This window comes from Cryptomeria japonica, chromosome 9, assembly GCF_030272615.1.
Source record: "Cryptomeria japonica chromosome 9, Sugi_1.0, whole genome shotgun sequence".
NCBI lineage: Eukaryota > Viridiplantae > Streptophyta > Pinopsida > Cupressales > Cupressaceae > Cryptomeria > Cryptomeria japonica.
In genome coordinates, this window is record NC_081413.1 from 413948206 (window position 1) to 413961065 (window position 12860).

Sequence of the window (12860 nt, forward strand, 5' to 3'; positions counted from 1 at the left end):
AGATAAGATCGACCAAAATCATGACTGAAGATTGTTATTGACAAGACCAAATTCGAAAGCGAGACGAATGAAGAATGCAGAAGGAGGACTCGATGCTTGCAAATGAGATAAAGACCAAGTGCACGACATAGGAGAAATGTTAATGCGACGCAAAACCCTAAAATAAGGCAATGCACAAATGTTAAAGTATGACTCCGCAAGCATTGACCATTTTTAGATGTCTACATTTTGCCCCTCTTTGAGACAATGCGATTTCAAGCGTTGTTTCAAAGAACAATAATGAAAATGCCCTAGACAATGACAATGACATATGCATGCCCCCTCGAGGAATTGGCTAGAAACATTCAGAAAAGAGGCCAAGTGATCGATAAGAATGACAGAAAATGATAGGTTCAAACGGATCAAACAGATTGCCAAGAATGATGGAAGAAATGTTAGTAAGAAGAAATTAGACAGAGGACAGTTAGAGATGAAGAAAAACTTGCTTTCACAAATGCACATAAGTAGGTGAGAACCTTTATTTATTGTAGCAAAGTGGATGCAGAGCATCATGGCATTAAAGGCCAGAGCTAAAACACAACCCTTTTTGCAAAAGATAGGCACATCGCACACAAGGAATGAGTGAGGCATCCTAGGCTGCATACATCAAGGGTCGAGGTATGTGCGGCATTCACAAAGCAAACGTACTTATCACAGACACCCAATGATATAGTTGCCTCAGTTTGTAACAAACATTCCACAAATAGCAATCACAACAAAAAAGAAAGGGACCATGAACCATCCCGGTCACTCTAAATCACTCAGTGACATCATCGAGCAACATAGGAACATGATCAAAGATAAATCAATAAATGATAAGACTCGCTAATTCCAACAAGTCAAACAAACATCTTGATCTTCATTGTCAAAAGTTAAAAGTGCTGATAGGACGATCATGTTGTCTGGTTTCAGGACATGTGGTACCCCATCTAAGACAAGACATAGTCTAGTTTCGAGTATACCACACCTTGTATAAGACCCATGATAATGTGACAAGGACAGATAATGTTGATGCTGATGTTCGATTGATAAGACAATGTTGATCAGTTTGAATGCTTGGTTGAATAGTTCATCTATGAATGTGTGATTTCATTAAAGCACAATGTTTGAAGCGAGTGTCGTTGGAGGTATGCTCAGCGATCTGTCTATGCAGAGAGGGATCATTTATTGCAAAATGCTTGTTTTTGGATTTTGATGTTTTTGAAAAAAAAAATTGTTCATTTTTTCAGGACTTTATTTGACTTTTTAGGGATTTATTTCAAGACATTTTTTTGATTTTTTTATGATTTTTTCAAGACATTTTTCAATTTTTAGGGATTATTTCAAGACATTTTTCAATTTTTATGTTTTTTTAAGGACATTTTTCAAATTTTTTTTTTTTGCCCCCAGTGTCTAGCAAGGCAAGGAATATGATAGGTGAATAAATAGGCTTTCTGAAATGTTGGTGGATAGAGGGAAGACAAAGGCCTTTTATCATGGAGACAATATAGATGCAATTTTCAAGGGCCATTGTGTGATGGGACAAGAAACTGGATATGACAATGTAAAGCAAGAACATGGCATGAGGGACATGTCAAGAGGTTTTTGAAACTATGTTTAAATTTTGCATCCTTATGTCAAATCAAGATCAAGGAATGAAAAAGAGTGTATGGATAGTGATAAGATATGGATAGGATAAGAAAGACCAAGAATGGATAAGGGACATGGACTGAAGGTCGGGATAAGATACGGGATAGTGGCAGAAAGTTGCAATAAGCTAGGGAATATGGATGTTGTAATAAGCAAATGGATAAAGACCAAAAGCTATGATAGACTAAAAGCTGCAAACAAGATGCATAATTCTCATGAAGATCCTCAGCCTTGTCAAGATCAAAGGTGGAAAATGGAAACTGGACATAAGGGACAATAGGATATGAAGGGGTAATGACATGGTATGATAGGATAATGAAGGGCAATAGGATATGAAGGAGGAAACCTGCCCCCAAGTGTGGTGTGCAATAAGTTCATAGATTACGCATGACGCCTATTTGCTAGGTTTTCATCATGGTACTTGCCCAAGGTGCCTGTTTGCCAGGTTTTCACCAGTGGACGAATTATTTTTTCTTTACTTTTTTTTTTTCTTTTCTTTTCTTCTTTTTTTTTTTTTTTTTTTTTTTTTTCAATTTTTCACTTTTTAGTCGAAAATGGACACATGATAGGGGATGGAAGAAGGACTCAAGCATCTTTTTTTTTTTGGATAGTAGCCTTGAAAAAAAAATGGACCATGACCTTTAAAAGTATGCTTAAAGATGTGGGTCAGATAAGGACATGGAAAAAGAGATGAAACTAAGGCAAAGATTTATGCAAAGGATTGGACCAGAGGGATGGAAGGATGGAAAATATCCATTGGATAATGGATAGGGTATTGGAAGAATTGGGCTTTAGTGGATGGAAATGAAGGCAAGATCAACATTGGCACACACCTTGAGGGGTGATGGACTGATGGAGAAAAAATGTATTTTGGATATTGAGATTTGGATGGAGGAATAGCTTGGGATTTTGGGACATAAGGGCCCAAAATGGATGAAGAAGGTGATGGAGGAACAAATTTGAGAGGGTTGGATGGAGGAATAGCACCTTTAGATGTCAAGTTGGATTTTTGTTTTTGTTTTTGTGCTTCAAGGAGCTGCTTAGGAACCCACATTGTTTTGGATTTTTCATGCTTTTGTTGTTCTTTGGAATGCATAACTTGCACAAGGGATTTAGGAACCCATATAGATTTTGACTTTTCTTTATTTTGCTCAGTGGGCCTTTGTGTCCTTTTGGATATTTCTTTTTGTTTATAGATCATATTGTTCTTTGTTTTGACATGTCGATTATATTGGACATGTTGATCCTTGAATACATGTGGATTTTTAGACTTCTGACTTTTATACTTGGCATCCAAATTGCTTGGAGGGGGAAAGGAATGCATGGATGGATATGAATAAAGTGGACTTCTTTTGGATTGATGAAATGTACTCAAGGATGTGTGCCTTTTCTGACCTTACATAGAGGACGAAGGGATATAAGGACCTAAGATGGATGGAAGGTGTGATGGGGAAGGTGTATGTTTTGATTTTGATGGAGGGATACCAACATCTTGAGAGTGAGTTGTGTAGACATGACCCTTAATATCTTCTTTGACATGGAGGGGTTCTTTCTCATGAAGGTCTACTCCTTTGCCTTTATGAATATCTTGACTTGTAGGATACTCTTTTCTTTTAGAGGAAGAAGACGCAAGTCCATTATGAGGTGGATATGATATGAGAGAAATAATGAGATATTGAAGTGGATCGAATTGCACCAAAGTGGAAGAACCCATTATGCATGTCGAGGGTTCATGAACATCTTGCACTAACACATTAGAATCATGAGGGAGATTAGGATCATGAGGGGGACTAGGATTGTGTAGTGGACATGGTTCAATGACAGGCTCTTCAAGAGATGGAATGGGAAAAATAATGGGATCATCAAAACAAATAATGGGATCTTGACAAGGAGGAAGATCATTGGAATCCTCTTTAAAGGTGCTTTGCTCTTGACTTTCAATGGGATCATCGGAAAGGATGAAAGGAATATCTTGATCTTTCTTAGGAAGTGGAATGTCAATGGGATTTGAAAGGACATTTTTTTAATGAAATGGAAGGGGATCGTTTGGGAGTGGATGGACTGGGATATCTTGATCTTGCTTAAGGAATGGAGTGTCAATAGGACTTTGGATAGGATGGACAAGAATAGGGGAATCATCATGAGTGTCTGGGAAGATGGGGTCCTGGTCAATAATTGGATGGGATGATAAGGTTTTAGGATCTTGATCTTCATCTATTTCAAGACACGTTTCTTCATGCTCTAAATTATCCTCTTGACATGGGGTTGGACTTTGGATATGTATGGGGGATTCTGACAAGGAATCAATGTTTTGGCATGAAGGAAATGCACCTTGGACATTTGTGATGGATTCTAGCAAGGAATCAATGCTTGAACATGAGGAAGAGGGACTTCGAATGGGGTCCTCTAAAATAGGTAATGGCAATAAAGTGCATGGTGGCATTGGGTCTTGTATTTCTGAAACATGACAAGGATGTGCATCATGAATTGGATTATCTTGGCAATCAATTATGGATAGCCCTTGGATAATTGCATCCTTGGGTGTATTGTTTGATGAGGACAATATAGAAGGTTCTTGTGAAACTTCTAAAGGTGTAGGGATAGATGCCACTGGAGAGTCAATTTGTTTGTGGGGGGATGAGGCATTGCTAGACATAAGTGTATTATCTTGATCTTCCTCAAAGAACTCACTTGGTAGGTTCCTTAAGATCCTTGCAATAAAGCCACCTTTCTTTCGAGGTTTTGACATGGTTGTACCTGGAATTTGAACTTGTTTGGAAAGGACTTGGTTCTGGTCTGATGTCATGTTTTGATTTCGAACTAGATGTTGATCAAATTGGTTTGACATGTTCAAAATTTGGCTTGGTGTGTGTTGCAACCTTTGTTTTTGAATGTTTGGTTGTGGTTGTTGACATTGATATGCTAAGTGAACTTGTTGATATTCCACCATTGGTTGAACTATTTGTGGACATTGCATAGTTGGTTGGACATATTGTTGAAATTGGACCATTGGTTGTATTGGTTGTATATGCTGAACAATTGGTTGAACCATTGGTTGTATTGGTTGAAAATCTGATTGATAGTAAACACCTTCTTGTTCTTGTTGTGGAGGCACATAATGTTGAAATTGATGTTGTCTCTTTTCTTGAAATTGTTTCATCATCTCTATTTGGGAGAGGAGAGCTGGTATGTTTGATCGTTCAAGAAGAGATCTTACATCAATTGGCTCAATCTTTGGATTTTGACCTGGAAATTTTTGAAACATTTTGGACATTTGTGATCTATTCTTTGCAATTTTTTTCACTTTTTGTTCCAAAATCTCATTTTCTTGAGCTAGTTTCTCCTCTAGTTTTTATATTTGGAGACTTGTTTCATCATAAAAAGTTTGAACAATGTTGCTTTGTTGTTGGGTTGGATAGAATTGTGATTGCCTTGGATTATAATTTGATTGCATCGTTGGTTGATACGTCAAACTTTGTTGCATCATGGGTACTTGGAACCTTGTTTCAATAGACATGTCACTATGCAATGTTTTTGGGATTTTTGATTTTAAAAGGATGATGTATGATATGCAACTAAATGCAACCTATATAAACAAAAATGCAATCTATGGCAAGAATGCAACCTATGTTTTTGGTTGTTTTTCAAGATTTTGACAAACTTTTTGGAATGCAAATCTAAAAAGAGACCCTTAGGAAATTGAAATGATGTCTAGACCTCAAAGGACAAAAGGACCAAGTGACAAAAGGAAAAAATGACAATGTCTCCCCTATATGCTTGGATACTAAGCTAGGTTTGACCAAATTACATGGATGACAAAAAGACAAAAGCTTGATAAGGTCTAGACTTCCTAACAATGACTTAGGGTTTATCAAAGATTTGGATTACTCAAGTATGACAAAACCTAGTTTTGACACTATATGCAAAGGGACAATTACTATTCAAATGATCCTAATATGATATGATAATGACCTAAGGTTAATGAAGAGACCTAGGGTATGCAAATGTGAATGTATGACAATGGTATTACTCTAATGCAAGAAGACACATGCAAATGGATGACCTTTATTGATATGCAAAGGAGTATGACCTAGGTGAAACCTAACCTTGGTAATTGACAATGAATTTGCAAAATGAAAACCTAGGATGAACCTAAATATAAGTGACATGAATGTTGAGACAAGATTTTGAAAAATGTTTGACAACCATGTTTGAAGGTGTTTTGAACTTTGTTGGATGAAATACTCTTGTGTTTAACCTTGTTTTGAATCAATTTGTCTTGTTTCGAAATGAGACACAACTCAACTTTTGACAAGAAAAGAAGACAAGATATTTTAACTTAGACTCAAGACAATCATGCTCATTCACACATTTCTTATGGTAGGCAAGGGCAGTAGGTACTTGAGAGGTAGACTCGTTATGAGATTCAAGGAGAATACATAGATGCTTGACCCCACAGGCTCCCCTCCACGACACTCACTTCTCAGGGCAGCCAAGCATCAGTCCCCATGGAAACCTCCCCATGGCGAACTTAGTATCTCTTCCAAGTATCTGAACTTGTCCTTCTCAAGCAACTAGAAGGATTTTTGGCCTCTAAATACAAGGTGTTTAGTAAGGATTTCTGTTAAGTGTTACTCCTTGGTGTCATGTAAGCGTGATTGAGATAGAGGCCCACCAAGATACCAAACAAATGTAGTCACGCAAGCATGATTTAGACCGTGAGGCCTTACTTAGATGCTGATATGAGAAAGAGTCCAAGGGTCATCACTTCCCAAGTAACTAAAATTCCCACGTAACCCTTCCTTCAAAGCTTTTGCCCATCAGGTATTTATTTATAGTGAGTTAGAATGCCAAGGTATTCTAGCTGTACTCACTTTGGGTTGTTCCCTTCTCATGATTGTCACTTGCTTGCAAAAGAAAGCAAATGGTCGGGAAGGTAGGCTCTCTAAAGGTAACCAACAATCTGAGCCAAGAGAATGGTATCAAAGATCTGGATTTCTAATCACCCTAAGAAGGATGAGAGCATACTCTCCTACTCCAATGTCAAACTCGACAATCAAAGAAAACATATGTTCATTCCATCCTATTTAGCAATCATACTAGGTGCCTAATTATGAATTACAAACACAAAGTTTAGTTGGAGTACAAGGCAACCTGCAAAATCACCAAGTTAGAAGTTTGATTTGTTTGATCTTTGACTAGCGAACCTACATAAAATTTGTTAGTAGTTCCATTTTTGTCTTTGCCATGCGTAATGCCAAGGTGTTGCATAGAGAATCAGTACCAAAGAAAAACAAAAATGCAGAAATAGAATGCAAAACAAAGTAATTTGCAAGTAAAAACACTGCTTTTTTACCTCTATTTCTAGCCTTACACAGGCACAGAATGTCTTACACAGGCGCAGAATGCAGTAACACAAGCGCAGAATGAAGTAACATAGGTGTAGATCCCTTTGACATAGGCGTAGAAGTCCTTGACACAGGTGCAGATTGCTTGACACACGCGCAGATTGCTCCTACACAGGCGCAAAAGTTCTCAGAAAGCCCTGAATTACCCTGTTTCTTGGGTTTTTTACCTGCAAATCATCTCAAAAGCACTCAAAAGCATGGTTAGGGGGTTATTTCATGTCGGGTTCACCAATTAATGTAGATAGGAAATGTGGAAATCATCAAAGCAAGATAAACATTAGCCTAGTTCAATCACGAAAACTCAATTGCAATGATAACAATCCTAATTACATTAAATGAAAACATGAAAACAAGACATTCAAGATTGAAAACTAAGAAAACCAAATGCAAATGTCTCCTTCATGTGGCTCCATTGTCCTTCTTTCTCCTTCAAATAGCTTTTGTTTGTGGATCTCACCTACAAGTGCATGAGCATGATGTGAAAGCAAGTAGACAAGACGAGACGACAACATAAGGGTACTAGAAGCGTGATTGATTCGGCGAGGGGGTTTGATTGAAGAAATTCATCCAATTTATAGAAAAATTGGAGAAAAGACCAGATTAGCATGAAGAGATTCAAATGGAAATTTCAAATCAAGAATGACAAATATGACAAATTATGACAAATTGTCACTTTCTATGCAAGATTGATTGATTGTCAATTATGACAAATTACTATGTCAAAAATTGATTGATTGACAATTATGACAAATTATGACAAATTTGCTATGTCATTCCCATGAAATTAGGAGAAAATAGAAAATTAGATGAATTAGAAATTAGGAAATTAGAAAATTGATGAAAATTAGAAAATTAAGAATTAGGAGAAAATGAGGAAATTAGGAATTAAGTGAATTAATTAACAATTTTTCATTTATTAATTAATTCACAAAAAGGGAGGAATTAGTTAGCCCATTAAGTAAACATTTAATTGTGACAAGAAGACTTAGGATAAATAAATAAATTATTTAACCTAGAGGGAGAAATGACAAACAAGATTAAATGAATAAATCATGGAACCCTAGAAGATGAAAGGACGGCAATTAGGTCTTGATGAAAGATAATTAATGTCGATTCGATTTGATCATGATTTTAATTGGTAGAGGATCAATGCTGATAAGTGATTTGATTGATAAATGCACCAATTGACGAGGAACGATGACTAATTGAACCAAATTGACATGATTGAGAAGGACGACGATCGATTTCAAATCGATCGCAAAATGACAAGATTGAAAATGACAACGATCGATGACAAATCGATCACAAAATGACAAGATTGAAAAGAGGACAAAACCCTAATTAGGATTGACGATGTCCAAAATGATGACAAATGAACACGCACATTGATGCGACAAGATAAGATCGACCAAAATCATGACTGAAGATTGTTATTGACAAGACCAAATTCGAAAGCGAGACGAATGAAGAATGTAGAAGAAGGACTCGATGCTCACAAATGATAAAGACCAAGTGCGCGACATAGGAGAAATGTTAATGCGATGCAAAACCCTAAAATAAGGCAATGCGCAAACGTTAAAGTATGACTCCGCAAGCATTGACCATTTTTAGATGTCTACAGTTCCTTATAACAGGGAAGCAACATCTTCGAACACACAATCCAAGGAAAAATAATTCGCCTCTCTTTTATCAAGTATGGAAAAACAAATGCAGCAAAGAGATCGAGGGAATGGAGAATATTGAATATCACAATTACCACTTTCTCCTAAATCCTTGGGAAAACCATCAAGCTCTAAACAACAACCAACTGTGAAACATATTTTGATATTTGATGGAGGAATTATTAGTGTTGGAACCTTATCAGAGGAAATAGAAGACAAAGATGTGCTACAATGGCTATATAAAGATGAAGAAGTTCAACAAAAGGTCAACAATGTTAGAATACCTATAGAAAAATATGGAAAAGGATTCAACATTCTTCGAAGGATGGGATACACTAGAACATGCACTATAGGAAAAAGAAAAGAAGGTATCTCAGAACCTATTCAGCCTCATACTTAGCAGACTACATACAAAATAGGTTTGGGCTATGGACAAGTCACTATACCAGAAGACACATCTTTTAGTCAACAACAAGAGGAATGTGAAAATAGACAAGAACAACTAGCAATTGAAAAGGAAGAAAAATCAGCTCAGCAACAACCACAAGAAAACACAAAATAGAAAAAGAAGAAAGCTTCAAATCAACAAGAGAAACAAACCAAAAACATCTCTCAAGAAACATTAAATCTCAATCAAAACAAGAAAGAAGCTAATATAAGTTCAGGGGAACTCATAGAAAAGTTGACAAAACTCAATCTTAGTCCTGAAGAGGTTGAATATGAAAGAAGAAAAAGTATAGCTAGAAAAGTGGAAGAAATGTTATATGACCAAATCTGTAGACGACAAGATGCAAGTGATACAGATTCTAATGAATGGGAATGGGATTCATATCACTCTGAAGAATCAGCTGAAGAAAATGGCTTTGAAGGAGATATAGAAGTTGATATAGTTCACACGTATGCAGAACAAACGTCAGGAACTAGTTCACTTGAATTAGAATCACATTTGGCTAACTTGGACTTAACCGAGGATGATCAGGAACTTCTTACACGAGATCATTCTAATGAAAGTATCGTTCTAGACATCGACACACATATTAGAAACTTTGATACATCCATCATGACCCTTGGAACCCTTGAAACATCCCAACCTGAAGATCCCTTACCTTTAATCCACCCCGATCTTATTGATTGGGAAAATGAAGGACATACTGCTATCGATACCTTTCCAAATGATCATGCCATATCTATATATCTTAATGCAATCAAACCCGTAAAAATATTTAACCACGAATTTCAGCAACGCATCTTCTAGTCAAGTGGGTGCCAAATCTCCTAGTCGCAAAAGTGAAAATAAAGAAAACAATATCAAGTCTAATGCTGAAAACCATTTCTTGGCAACATTAGACCAAGAAAAAGTAAAAAGAAAGGAAGCATCTAATGGTGAAAACCTCCTTGAGGCACCAGAAGATGAGAGATTTGATACTTTACCTGAGCATTATCAAGAAAGATCATCCATTTTGATCGAACTAACAGAGGCAATTAACATTGGCACAACAAAGCAACCAAAGATTCTTCATCCAACAACATCTTTATTAGAGGTAGAAATGCAACAATATATGGAATTCTTCAAATGACGATAAATCAATTTTGCCTGGTCATATGCAGACATGCTAGGGTTAGATCCAGAGCTTATTATATATCACTTGAATGTTAGCCCAGGAGCCAAACCAGTCAAACAAAAGTTAAGGAAAATGCATCCTCATATTGCTCTTTTAGTCAAGGCAGAACTAAAGAAATTACTGGATGTAGGATTCATCAGACCTATAGCATATCCTCAATGGGTATCCAACATTGTTCCTATTTCAAAACCAGATAAAAGCATTAGAATATGCACAAACTTCAGAGATCTTAATAACACGTGTCCAAAGGATGGCTTTCCTTTGCCTAAGATAGACATGATTGTAGATTTAACTACTGGACACTCCATGTTTTCTCTAATGGATGGTTTCTCCAGATACAATCAAATCAAAATAGCACCTGAAGATCAAGAAAAGACAACTTTCACATGCCCATGGGGTACTTTCTGCTGGAACGTCATGCCTTTTGGATTAAAGAACGCAGGTGCTACATATCAAAGAGCTATGACACCAATATTTCATGACATGATGCATACATTCATGGAAGACTATGTGGATGACATATTAGCTAAATCATACAATAGAGAAGAACATATAGAGATACTAGAAAAGATCTTTGACAAGTTAGAACAATACAAGATAAGGCTAAACCCTAAGAAATGTACCTTTTGTGTTACTTTAGGAAAGCTATTGGGATACATTGTTTCAGCAAGAGGTATCGAAGTAGATCTAGCTATGGTAAAAGCAATCATGGAAATGGCATCTCCCAAGAATATCAGTCAACTAAGATCACTACAAGGAAGACTCCAGTCAATCAGAAGATTTGTGGCTCAATTAGCAGAGAAATGTCAACCATTTACTCACCTATTGGACAAGCATGTTAATTTTAAATGGGACCATCAATGTGAAGATGCATTCAACAAGATCAAGGCATATCTCATGCAACCACTTGTTCTAATGTCACCAATTCCAGGAAAGCCATTATTACTCTATGTATCAACTACCGAAGCATTATTGGGAGTTTTGCTTGCACAAGAAGATAAGGAAGGAAAAGAACGAGCCATCCACTATATCAGCAAAACACTAGTGGGATATGAGGTTAACTATTCATCAACAAAAAAAGCATGCTTGGTAGTAGTTTTTGCCTCTCAAAAACTATGACACTATCTACTATCTCACTCCATCAAGTTGATAGCTAAAATTCATCCTCTGAAGTATTTACTCAACAAAGCCACATTGATAGGATGACTAGCAAAATGGATCATGATTCTAAGCGAGTTTGATATCAAATATGTTGATAGAAAAGCTATCAAGGGACAAGTTATCGCAAATCAACTAGTAGAAACACCACTTCAAGATGACAATCCTCTACAAATTGAATTTCCTAATGCTTATATCTTAACAGTTACAACAAAAGCATGGCAACTATACTTTGATGGTTCATATACACAACATGGATCGGAGCAGGAATTCTATTCATCACACCACAAGGGCATACAATCCTGAAAGCATACAAACTAAGCTTTCCGTGTACAAACAATATAGAAGACTATGAAGCATTAGTAACAGGTATCAAAATGGCTGTAGAATGGAACATTAAACAACTTCAAGTCTTTGGAGACTCTCAGCTCATCATTAATCATATCAATGATGACTATCAAACAAAAGATGACAAACTCATGCCTTACAAAAAGATAGTGGATGATTTCAAGAAATACTTTGTAGAAATAACTTTTGAACAGATTCCTAGAAATGATAATAAAGTAGCAGACGCCATGGCTACACTTTCTTCTCTATTGCAAACATAGGAAAATTAAGAGCGTTATGAATTCCTAGTTGAAGAGTTGTTTCATCCCGCCTATAATTGTCCTGATTCCCAAACCATCTATCAATTTATTGGACATGATTCCTCCCGCTATGGCCAAACTTACACCTACCTGAAAGATAACATCTTACCTCCAGACTTATCAAAAAACCAAAAGAGAAACTTTATTCGCCAATCCTCCCATTTTACTCTCGTCGTAGATACCCTATTTAAATGAGGTCTAGACGGTACTCTCTTAAGGTATCTCGAACTGGAAGAATATGAGAAAGCCTTACATGAAGTCCATAACAACATTTGTGGCACTCATTCAAGTGGTCTTACCCTTTCAAAAAAAAATCATACGCTTGGGCTATTATTGGCCGACTATGGAACGAGATTCTTTTAAAATAGTAAGAACATGCAAACAATGTCAAATCCATGGGAATCTAATTCATGCACCAGCACAAGAACTTCATGCTTCATCTAATGGACACAAATTCATCCTGGTAGCTACTAAATATTTTATAAAATGGATTGAAGTGGTACCTCTCATAAACATCATAGGAAAACAAATTGTTGCATTTATCTTGAATTATAGCATTTGTCACTATGGAATACCAATGACCATTATTACTAATAATGGGCAACCATTCAAGAATCAAGATGTACAAGAGTTATGTGAGAAGTTCAAAATCCAACACAGATTCTCCACACCATATTATCCATACAGAAAAGGGCA